At 42.8% G+C, this 13034-nt stretch overlaps 1 protein-coding gene and 1 long non-coding RNA gene across 2 annotated transcripts in view; one reads left to right on the top strand and one right to left on the bottom strand.

The window, feature by feature from the left end:
• LOC307167355 (sialic acid-binding Ig-like lectin 14) overlaps positions 1–13034 on the bottom strand; it is a 340868-nt gene that overhangs the window by 75913 nt on the left and 251921 nt on the right. The window lies entirely within an intron of this gene.
• Positions 388–2117, top strand: LOC307167368. The gene is made up of 4 exons (XR_013822764.1): positions 388–584; positions 1081–1120; positions 1622–1696; positions 1787–2117. It is a non-coding gene; the product is annotated as an uncharacterized lncRNA (long non-coding RNA).

The following is a 13034-nucleotide window of genomic DNA, read 5'->3' as shown; positions in this document are numbered from 1 at the left end:
TTACCATTTGTTTATTGTGATCTAAACAGTGTGATGACATGGAAAAAAACTAAATTCAAAAAACTTTTTTTTTTCTGGGTCCCAGGAGGATATATACCCATGTGAAAAATACGTAGGCTACTATTAAAAATGTCACTGAGTGTGTTTTTAGTAGGCCTTCAATACAAATATAACCTACTTTAATGCATTTTAATACATTTAACAGTAGCCTACGTCTTTTTCACCTGGGTAGCTTACATTTATTTAGTATAGGCCTATTTTATTGATTAATTTAAACCTTAAACAACAACACTAAATAATAATAATATTAATAAAAAAATCAATTATTATTGAATAAATAATAGTAATAAAATAATATTTTTTACTTCTTCATAAATTATTATTTGAAGAAGAAGAACCAGGAGGATAAAGGTTTTATTCAGTCACGAAGCTGCTGCTATTCCTCTGCTGTCGTCGCTTCAGTGATGCTCGCGCTGCTCGCGCAACAAAGCTCAGCTGATCGACGTCATCGAGTTTGAAAGTAACGGCTCTCCTCATCAAAGCCTGCCGCATCTTCCGCCGTTTGTTCGGCTCTCCGTTACAAGGTTTGTAAACTCGCCAAAGAAATATAAATACTCACTATATATTCAAACACACACATATATAAACTAAATTTATTATACATTACTACGTTTTTACAGTGTTTACCACTCGTTTATTGCTATGGTTTATTGTACAGTATCTGGTATGAAGGTTTTAGCCGCGATGCTAACTTTAGCACTAATGAACAAATGGAAATTATTGACTTATTGTCTTAGATTGATTTAAAGTTAGTCATTCAATTCAACATATTCTGTACAACTGTGTCTTCAAATTGCTGATAGGATAACTACAGCCTAACTAATTTAGCTGATTCCTGCTGTCCTCATTGGCGTTTGTTATGAATAACAAAAGCAGGTTAATATAGTTTGGTCTGTTTTTGTTTAGCCTAACTTTACTTACTACAGGTGCCCTCATTCTCTCAAATATCATTTTGAATCCATTTAGTGGTCAATAAATATTATGTTGTGAATAATCAGCTTTATTATTTTGTTTCCCCAGAACAACCAGTACAATGTTTCAGTGGCAACATTGAATTACAGTAAGTTACCTGCACCACATGCAAGTACTTTATTACTATGAACTTTCTCTGTGTGCAATTGTATTGTTTGACCGTGTACTTGTGTTTTTTAATCAGTTATTCTCTGAAAATCTTCTTCCCTCATGCTCTCAAATCTCATTCATGTTACATTCATGTAATATCACAGGTTTGGAGCCAATAATGTCATGCATTTTTTATAGGCTAATACCTTAATCATATGCATCTGAATATAAGACATTTGAACCCTGAATTATAACTTCAAGTTTGGTCTTTTTCGACAAAAAAAGGAAAAAGCTATTAAATGGCTTCATAAGACTTACAACACAAACCATAACACATGAGTTGTGAATTCATTGATTATTTTTAGGATCTTTTCTGGGACATTTTTGGAGCTTAACCATTTTTACATAAATTGTTGCATTGAATTGAACTAGACAAGTGTGCATAAGAATGGTTTCATGAATGATTTACACAATTTTTTTCTGCTTGTGTTTCATGCAGTGAAAGCGAACGGTGACTGGGGTTGCATTATGCTTGAGATCTGCTTTTGGGTTCCACAGACAGAAAGTCAAACAGGTCTGGAACGTCACAAGGCTGAGGAAATAATTTAAATTTCACAACTATCACTTTAATAACCTTACTAACAGTAAATTTTGTACTTTGCAGGGATCTCGGTAAGCTGAAATACAAGTTTGAACAAGAATAAAAATCCTCCTGTAGACCTGAAAATCACTGAAGTGCCTGGACCATCCACCAGAAAAGAGGAAAAACAAACAGAAAATGAAGCTGATGCACCTTTTCACTTTTCTAACTCGTTAAGTACCTCACATGTCCCTTGTGAAGATTTTATAATTGATTGCATTTTATGTTGCAGTGAGTAAAGGTGCGGTCACATTTGTGAATTTTGTGAAATTACACAGGCAAAAAGGTCCATTGACCATTGTCAGCAGTGTAGCAATGTAATGTATGAAGCACCACACAAAATTGCTGATCGTGTGTATTCTTATTGAAATGACTGAATTCACCAGTGAACATTCACAGAACAACAGATAATTTTACAGCACCTTAACTCTCTGTTCAAATGGAAAATGTTTTCTGCTTGTTGTGACATAAGGAATACTGTTTCCGGGTCGATGCCTCTACTTCTACTTCCTTTATCTTGTTTCTAGATATTGAGAATACTCAACCATTTATGGGAACTGTTGATTCAAGTCACATTTAAGCTTTTCAAAAGCCATAGTGTACATTACAGTCTCCAGTCTCTCAGCATCCTAGACTTCAACATTTTATGATTCAAAATAGCTGAATAACTAAACCATCTGAGATTTCGGAATAGAGATAAAGGTTAGGATAATAATTTTCAGGAATATTACAGCACAATGAGTGCATATTAGCACTGTTGTTTGTTTTTGGCATCTGAGAGAGCTTTTGGACTTGGAAACAGTTGCGTCAGACTTAAGCGAACTGAAACACGTTTAAAATTAAGTGAAGATGGACATTTTTAATTAGTCAATTTTAATTTTTTACATTGATTTATTACATGGAACATGTGTTTTCTATGCATTTTGTGGAGATGTCTTTTCTTGTGTAGCCTATTGTATATACATGGTTGATTATTCATGTTACTTATGTATTATACAATTTTTTTTGTGTGTATTCATTGATATTAATCTATTACTAGCTTTTTTCCCCAAGTGCATTGAAGTGTATGTATTAAAATGGATCTAAAATATGTAATAAACAATTCTTATTTTGTATTTGGTTCAGTTTGTTTATTATAGAAGTTTATGGTAACCGTAGTAACAACATGAAATTAATTTAATACAAATAATAAAAATAAAAATAAATTGAAATTTGGTTCCTGGAGGCACCCACAGTGGTTCCACACAGTGCTTCATATAAGAGTTCCTCAGGAAACCTGTATGGTTCCTCAGAGAACCACCCCTTTTTAAAGGGTGCCTAGAGGATCTACAGACGGTTCCGCCGGTGTGGCAAAGTGAAGAACCCCAAAAGGTTCCTCCAGGCACCTTTAATTTTTACAGTGCACAGTGGCCGGTGGACAAAAAAGTTAATTTCCATCCCTGGACGGTGACTGGGGTTGCATTATGCCTGAGATCTGCTTTTGGGTTCCACAGACAAAAAGTCAAACAGGTTTGGAACGTCACAAGGTTGAGGAAATTATTTAAATTTCACAACTATCACTTTAATAACCTTACTAACAGTAAATTTTGTACTTTGCAGGGATCTCGGTAAACTGAAATACAAGTGTGAAGTTTGAACAAGAATAAAAATCCTCCTGTAAACCTGAAAATCATTGAAGTGCCTGGACCATCCACCAGAAAAGAGGAAAAACAAACAGAAAATGAAGCTGATGCACCTTTTCACTTTAACTCGTTAAGTACCTCACATGTCCCTTGTGAAGATTTTATAATTGATTGCATTTTATGTTGCAGTGAGTAAAGGTGCGGTCACATTTGTGAATTTCGTGAAATTACACAGGCAAAAAGGTCCATTGACCATTGTCAGCAGTGTAGCAATGTAATGTATGAACCACCACACAAACTTGCTGATCGTATGGATTCTTATTGAAATGACTGAATTCACCAGCGAACATTCACAGAACAACAGATAATTTTACTGCACCTTAACTCTGTTCAAATGGAAAATGTTTTGTGCTTGTTGTGACATAAGGAATACTGTTTCCGGGTCGAAGCCTCTACTTCTACTTCCTTTATCTTGTTTCTAGATATTGAGAATACTCAACAACCATTTATGGGAACTGTTGATTCAAGTCACACATTTAAGCTTTTCAAAAGCCATAGTGTACATTACAGTCTCCAGTCTCACGGCATCCCAGACTTCAACATTTTATGATTCAAAATATCTGAATAACTAAACCATCTGAGATTTCGGAATAGAGATAAATGTTAGGATCATCATTTTCAGGAATATTACAGAACAATGAGTGCATATTAGCACTGTTATTTGTTTTTGGCATCTGAGAGAGCTTTTGGACTTGGAAACAGTAGCGTCAGACTTAAGCGAACTGAAACACGTTTTAAAATTAAGTGAAGATGGACATTTTTAATTAGTCAATTTTAATTTTTTACATTGATTTATTACATGGAACATGTGTTTTCTATGCATTTTGTTGAGATGTCTTTTCTTGTGTAGCCTATTGTATACACATGGTTGATTATTCATGTTACTTATGTATTATACAATTTTTTTTATTCATTGATATTAATCTATTACTAGCTTTTTTCCCCAAGTGCATTGAAGTGTATGTATTAAAATGGATCTAAAATATGTAATAAACAATTCTTATTTTGTATTTGGTTCAGTTTGTTTATTATAATAGAAGTTTATGGTAACCGTAGTAACAACATGAAATTAATTTAATACAAAAAAAAAAAATAATAGAAATTTGAAATTTGGTTCCTGGAGGCACCCACAGTGGTTCCACACAGTGCTTCATATAAGAGTTCCTCAGGAAACCTGTGTGGTTCCTCAGAGAACCGGCCCTTTTTAAAGGGTGCCTAGAGGATCTACAGACGGTTCCGCCGGTGTGGCGAAGTGAAGAACCCCAAAAGGTTCCTCCAGGCACCTTTAATTTTTGCAGATGCCAATTACTCACGCTGCACATGTAATACAACAGAAGCTTCAATGTTTCCTCCAGAAAATTTTGCAGTGCATAACAATTTCTTCCCATGATCGTCTTTTGAACCCAGAAAGGTTATGTTGGAATTGGTGACCTGATTTAAACCAGAGAGTGTTTTGCTCCTTGTTGAGACCTGCATGTTCTCATAGTTTCATGTGATGGTCGGAGTCTCTCTCTGGCAGGAGTGATAGACGGAACAAGTGAAGTTCTTTGCGATGCCCTCTGTGACATTTGCCACTACAGGCTCAATCGTTATTCTATGATGAACACCTGAAATTGAAATTAAATAGGTCCAACGGTGACATTTAAAGTGAACTTATATCTAACAGCACAAAGCATATTTGTGTTCACTTACATTGTGCGCTTTTGTCCTTTGTAGTTGTCACTGTTTCGCCACCATGATGTATTACAGAACACTTAATAGTTAAACTTTCTGCTTTTACGACACTTGTGCGTGTCAGAGTGATTTTCCACAAGCCGTCTTTAAGATGATCATTGTCTAATTGATCAGATCCTTCAATACCGCTCAGAGTGATGGTTTTCTGTATGGACACGTGTGGAAAGTCGAACATACTACTGTGATGGTGTCACCCGTTCTTTCACCTCCATAAATAATAATACTGGGCTGCAGTGGACTTGCTACAGTTGACAGATACATTAGAATTAGAATTAAAAAAATAAAATAAAATAAAAAGTTAAAAGCAAGTCAGTTTGAGAGAAGCATATTTTGTCTAATGTAATTGAACATTATTGACCAATACTTCCAGCCACAGTTGTACAATCACATAATATTAAACTAGAAGAATATTATTCCAAGAATATTTACCATCAACAAGAATTGTAGAAGTGACTTCATAAAATTCATAGGTGCGCCATCCAACATTTTCAGGGTCAATCCATGCATATATTTTTTCTCCATGGTGAGACTGTTCCAGGTTTGTGATCAGCAGACTGCAATCCCAACTCGATTTTCCATATAAATCAGTTTTTCCTCTGAACTTCTCAATGACATCATATGGATACCATGAATCATAAACTAAAGGGTAACCACTAGAGACCCACTGATACCACACAACTCTACATGGGTAGTTGGGTGGGTATGATGTGTAAAAGAAAGAACATGGTATAACCAGACAGGAACCTTGGAGACTGTGAATGTCTTTTGGCATTTTCACTTCCCATGCTAAAGCAACATACAGAAGAACTGCTGTGGGACAAAAGTTGGAGAACATTAATAGCTGAATGGAAGATAAAGTAATTTTTCAAAAATATTGGTGTTAATGCATAAAGACTCTCAAAATGGGATTGTATATTTAGGTTATATGTATATTACTTTTAAAATGATGTCAACTAATTCATGCTAATACACAAGGAACCGATTTTTTTATTGACACATTTTGTGTAATTAATAAAACTAATGAATATAAACTTGTAAAGAACATTCCCACACTTTCTGACCAACACATTTCAATGACTTTTCCACTAATTTGTGAGGACTGGATACCATATGTCAGATAGTAAAGAATAAATTAATAAAAAAATCACCCCATGACATTTAGACAGTGCCCGTTGGGGTGAATTGTGCATGATATCACGGGGCCCACAGGTAAGGCAAAAATCATCCACACAAACCCCTTCCCCTGATTATATAAAATACACACATTTCAAAATGCTTGTTTTGCTTTTTGCTTGACATTGTTTTCAATTTGTATACAAAAAATGCCAGGCAGCATCTAATTGCTGTCAAGTGTAATTAGTGATGTTTGGGGAGTGTTTAAAATATGTTGATTTTTGCAGGAGTTTCTGCTGTATTTAATGCATGAATTATTGTTTACACATGGAATTATTTGCGGTTTATGTATGTACACGTACATATATGTAAAAAAAAAAATAAGTGGACGCTTTCATTGTGCAGATTGGCTGGGTTTACAAAATTTAAATTGACATATACTTTGGGAATTCGGAAACAACCTTGCATATTTCCAACTGTAATTGTGTGCATGATGGCCTGTACCTGTACATTACACTGCATTATACTACAGGGCCGTTGAATGCTTGAATCTGATTGGTTGACGAACGTTCTAAGGTGTGCATTATTTTCAGGGAAACGCACAGCTAAAGTAGTTCCAGGCAGGTCTTGACCGCATTACAGTTCCATATCACTTCGCGTAGTTAACTGTAATAACGGAAAATAGGATACAATTCATAACAAGAAAAAACATTTAGCCGCATGCGCTTGATCTGCAATTTTCAATGTCTAGCTTCACAATCAATGGAAACATGAAGTTTAATTTTAAAGTATATTCCTATCTATAATCAATAGAAAATTAAACTGAATATAGGCTAAATAAATGGAGAGTCCTGCAGCACGGATTTTTATTGCAGATAATATAACAAATAAATACAATATTGATAGGTCTTACTTGTTAAAAGGCTTTTTTTTTTTCATTTATTTGGCTAGTCTAGGCCTACTGTCATCTGTCAATACTAGAAAAAAAAGAATTAACGAATTAATTAAAACGAATTGAATTAATAAATAAATATTAATATTGACGCACATGCTTTTCTGTCTCATTATTGCAACATCTCTCTCTAATAACTGCATAAAGCCAAGCCGAGGACACACTTTAAGGCCGGTTATGAATGTAATTTGATGACTGATCATGCCCAAACGCGTGTTCAGCGCGTTCAGTCTGTGTTCAAAGTCGGTGTTTATAATCTGCTGCGATGAAAACAGTCAGAGAATGTGTCAGCTAGTCGTGTGTGCCCAGCATTAGTCTGCTATCAGTGGCTCAAACCTCCGTTACTAACTCTAAAATGACGTTTTGGAATTAGCAACGGAGGCATTGGATTAGATGCATAAGAAATTAGTCCTACATACAAGAGCGTTTTAATGACAAAAACTTTACAAACGTCTTGAAATACATAATCTGAACAATGTTTCGAGGTGTGGTAACTGTAGTATAAGTGGAATAATTGACTTCAGGCCGTTGAATTATTAGAAAAATAATGCACACGGGTGTGCATTATTTTTCTAATAATTCAACGGCCTGTCGTCAATTATTCCTTACATATTTAACATTGTTCAACTCATCCAATATGAAAACAATATTTACACACTAAATACAGCACAAATTGCTGTATTTTTAAATGCTCTAAACTAAACGAAGAGAAGGAAACAGATTATATACCTTGTAAAAGCAGTTTATGCAGCAGAGGTCCCATCATGTTCCTGGGTTTTCCCTTAAGTAAAAACAAACAACTTTTTGTTGTACACAAAAATAAATAAAGGCAAGAACGTCTCGGTTACATATGGTAACCCTCGTTCCCTGAGGGAGGGAACGGAGACGTACGTCGTGGTGAACGACGAATAGGAATCTCGCTAGAGAGGCCAATCTACTTCGAGTGAAACTCAACGAGCCAATGCATATTGGCGTGCAATCATTTGCATCAGCTGTGCAGCCTCGCAGCGCGGGTATAAACGAGCAGCTGGTGCGATTGCACTTCAGTTTTTCGCTGAGGAGCCGAGCCGGTGAGCTGGCTGCCCCGGCGGGTCGCAGCAGATGTGGCGACGGGATGTACGTCTCCATTCCCTCCCTCAGGGAACGAGGGTTACCATATGTAACTGAGACGTTCCCTATCGTTCGGTCACTACGACGTACGTCGTGGTGAACGACGAATAGGAATCCCTACCAAAGTGCCACAGCTGCTGCACCCCATCCAGCGCCCTGAGCAAGCCTCTACACCTTCTTGCCTGGAAGGACGATAGGAGAGGGCTTACACCAAGAGTATCCTTCACTGTTGTTCCGTGATAACCCATACAGTGAGATTAATGGATAACACTGGGAAAGCGTGCCCGAACTGAGGGAGGGGAACGCTGCAGGAACCACATTCTTAAGAAGAGTTATGTGGGAATACACATATGGACTAACCCAAGGGTTGTACTGCATATGAATAATGGGTGACTTAGCCCAAGGGAAAGACACGGGCTTCCGTTTAGGAGCAGCCTTGGAAGATATACACATATGGGACCCAGCCTAGACCCGGTTCTCAAGGATTCAGCGGGTAAAGGCCTGGCACCGGACGCTCCGCGACGTCCGGGCCGAGGGTGTTTGGAGGACTTGACAGGTTTTAACTCTGGAGCAATAAGGGTGCACAGTAGGGTGCAGCAAGCCGACAGAGCTGGTACTCACAGTGCTTCTACCCGTTTAGGGTGAGAACACGGGAGGACACGGGCTCTACACGTAGGCTATAGTATCTAGTGAACGTGTTAGGTATCGCCCAGCCCGCAGCTCTACAGATATCTGTTAGCGAGGAGCCACGTGCCAGCGCCCAGGAGGATGCAACGCCTCTCGTGGAGAGTGCATGCAACCTGAGAGGGCAGGGCACGCCTTGAGCTTGGTAAGCCAAGGCAATGGCATCCACTATCCAGTGGGCCATCCTCTGCTTGGAGACAGCCTTCCCTTCTGCTGGCCTCCGTAACAGACAAAGAGCTGGTCTGAGGTTCTGACGCTTTGAGTTCTGTCCACGTACATACGCAGAGCGCGAATGGGACAGAGCAAAGCCAGGGCTGGGTCTGCCTCCTCCAGGGGCAGCGCTTGCAGGTTCACTACCTGATCTCTAAAGGGAGTGGTAGGAATCTTGGGCACATAGCCAGGCCGGGGTCTCAGTACAACATGGTTGACACCCGGCCCGAACTCTAGGCACGATTCGTCGACCGAAAATGCTTGTAGGTCCACTACCCTCTTGATCGAGGCCAGTGCAATCAGCAGCAAAATCTTCAAGGAGAGTAGCTTTAAGTCTGCTGACTGCAAAGGCTTAAAGGGAGCATCCTGAAGTGCTCGGAGCACCAGGGAAAGGTCCCAAGAGGGTATGGAGGGGGGACGAGGAGGATTTAATCGTCTCGCCCCCCAAGGAACCTGACGACCAGGTCGTGCTTTCCAACTGTTTTGCCATCTATGTGGTCATGATAAGCTGAAATAGCGGCAACGTGTACTTTGAGGGTGGAGGGAGACAGCCTTCGCTCCAACCCTTGCTGCAAGAAGGAAAGCACTGACCCTATCGAACATCTTCGGGGGTCCTCTCTGCGAGAGGAACACCACTCAACGAACAGGTTCCACTTCAAGGCGTATGCACGTCTCGTAAACGGCGCTTGCACAGAAGTGATGGTGTTAAGTATCTCTGAGGGTAAGTCACCTAGAACCTCCGCGTCCCACCAGGGACCAGACATGGAGTTTCCAGAGGTCCGGACGCGGGTGCCATAGGGTGCCCCGTCTCTGAGTCAGAACATCCTTCCTCAGAGGAATGGGCCAGGGAGGGACTGTCACGAGGAGCATGAGTTCTGGGAACCAAGTCCGGGTGGGCCAATAGGGAGCCACCAGAAGGACCTGCTCCTCGTCCTCCCTGACTTTGCACGGAGTCTGTGCAAGTAGGCTCACTGGGGAAAACGCATTTTTGCGAAGGCCCCGGGGCCAGCTGTGAGCCAGTGTGTCCGTGCCGAGTGTTCCCTCGGTCAGGGAGTAAAACAGCTGGCAGCGGGAGGTCTCTGAGGAGGCAAACAGGTCTACCTGAGCCTCCCCGAACTCTCTCCAAATCAGCTGAACCACCTGGGGGTGGAGTCGCCATTCTCCCGAAGCACAGCTCGTGATAGCTCGTCGGCCACACGGTTGAGCACACCGGGGACATACATGGCTCGAAGCGACCTCAGATGCTTCTGACTCCAGAGGAGGAGATGGTGGGCGAGTTGCGACATGAGACGGGAGCGTAGACAACCTTGTCGGTTGATGTACGCAACGGTCGCAGTGTTGTCCGTACGGACCAGCACGTCTCTGCCCTGAAGCGGCTTTTTTAAGCAGCTCAGAGTGAGACGTGCTGCAAGCAACTCAAGGCAGTTGATGTGCCAATGCAGTTGGGGGTCCGTCCACACCCCTGACACTGCATGCCCGTTGTACGTGGCACCCCAGCCGGTGGGAGAGGCATTTGTGAAACCACAGCATGCCTGGACACCTGTTCCAAGGGGACTCCTGCCCGACGGAACGAGGGGTCCGACCACGGACTGAAGGTCTGGCGGCACTCCGGTGTGATTGTCACCCTGTGAGTGCCGTGATGCCACGCCCATCTCGGGACTCGGCCGAAAAGCCAGTGCTGAAGCGGTCTCATATGGAGCAGTCCAAGCGGGGTTACTGCTGCTGCCATATGCCCCAGGAGCCTCTGAAAGAATTTCAGTGGGACCGCCGTCCTGCCTTGAACGTGTTCAAGCAGTTCAACACCAACTGAGCGCGCTGCTCTGTGAGGCGCTCTGTCTGAGCGACCGAATCCAACTCCATACCGAGAAAAGAGATCCTCTGCACGGGGGCGAGTTTGCTCTTTTCCCAGTTGACCTGAAGGCCCAGCTGGCTGAGGTGCCTGAGCACGAGGTCCCTGTGTTCGCATAACTGATCTCGAGAGTGTGCCAGTATGAGCCAGTCGTCGAGACAGTTGAGGATGCGAACGCCCTGTTCTCTCATGGGAACAAGGGCCCCCTCTGTGAATTTCGTGAAGACACGGGTAGACAGGGACAGGCCTAAGGGCAGGACCTTGTACTGATATGCTCGACCCTCGAACGCAAGCACAGAACGGCCTGTGTCGAGGAAGAATCGAGACATGAAAGTACGCGTCCATCAGGTCGATCGCTGCAAACCAATCTCGGGGACGGATGCATTCGAAAATGCGTTTCTGCATAAGCTTTTTGAACGGTAGCTTGTGAAGGCTCCGATTCAAAACTCGCAGGTCCAAGATCGGTCGTAACCCACCACCTTTCTTGGGTACAATGAAGTAGGGACTGTAGTGCCCTGACCTCATATCGGCTGGAGGGACCGGCTCTATCGCGTCCTTCGCCAGTAGGACTGCGATCTCCGCGCACAAGACATGGGCATCGGCTGCTCTCACTGTAGTGGAGTGGATGGCCCGAAACTTGCGGGGACGCCGGGCGAACTGAATCGCATAGCCGAGCCTGATGGTCCGAATGAGCCAGCGAGACGGACTGGGGAGCACTAGCCAGGCTCGCAGAGACCGTACAAGCGGGACCAAAGGGACCGTAGGCGTACCCGGAGTGGGGCAGCGAGGTGGAACACAGGGGCTCGGCTCGGGAGGCTCTCTCTGGGAGGCGGCCCGCAGCGGAGTCTGAGTGTGCTATGCAACACTTACCCGGTTCCACGAGGCAGGAGGTGCAGGAGGCGGCTTGGTTGCGTTCTCGAACTGCACACTGTTGCCTGCTGGCGATAGAAGAGGCGGATGAGAGTGGTGAGGATTCTCTCCTCCCACTGCTCTCCTGGCCCTCTTCAGACCCAGGGATAGAAGAACTGCTCTTTTTTTTTTTTTTTTTTTAGAATTTAGGTAACACTGTGACTCCAGTGGTGGAACACTCAAAAGATTCGTGCCGGAGTGTTTTTTTTTTTTTTTTGCAGGGGATGACACCCTTGGCGACGAGTAGACTGAGGGGCAGCCAACGAGGCACTCTGGTGGTACATCGGGGAAAGCGCTTCAGTCTGCTGCTAACTGCGGAGAACTGCTGGGCCAATTCTCAACAGTGTCGCCGAAAAGGCCACCTTGTGAGATGGGAGCATCGAGAAAGCGTACTTTGACGACGTCTCGCACCTCTGCAAGGACAGCCAGGGGCGCTTCTGGACCACCAAGGTGGACATTGTCTGGCCGAGGGCCTGCGCTGTGACTTGAACACGGTCAGTCGACAAGCGCAGCTCAACTCCGGCTCAGAACTACCCTCGTGCAATAAGAGTGACTTGGCCTCGCATGCAGGGCAGAGGTGGCTCGCCAGGGGCACAGCCACCCCACCATCGAGGGTAGCGAGAGAGGTGAAAACTTATGCAGAATTTGGCACTTTTGGCGTTCCATATTTTGGCACCAATATAGCTCCATACTCCTAAGTTTTCAATGCACATCCGAGAAAGACCCGGGAAAGCATGGCTGTCAGTTCTGAATCTGATTCAGCATAAGCACACACACTATTACAGTGGGAACTCAGCATACCCTCATTTTCAGAACAAAACAGGCCCTCTCTCCGATGCAGCAATCGACATCTGCCCTCAGCTGGAGCCCTGAATGAAACGCTAGGTTCCTCCAATTTTGAAGGACCAGCAATCCCATCCAGAAGCTGCACAACTTGTGATGCGCTAGAGAGGGAGGGGCCCTAGGGGGTTGGTTCCCCGAAGCAGAAGCCCTCAGCTCTCAGATCACCCAAGTCATTCTACTGAAGTA

The sequence above is a fragment of the Squalius cephalus genome (assembly GCF_949319135.1).
Source record: "Squalius cephalus genome assembly, chromosome: 11".
NCBI lineage: Eukaryota > Metazoa > Chordata > Actinopteri > Cypriniformes > Leuciscidae > Squalius > Squalius cephalus.
The sequence above is the reverse complement of the archived record's forward strand: the minus strand, read 5'-3'. Positions and strand labels throughout refer to the sequence as shown.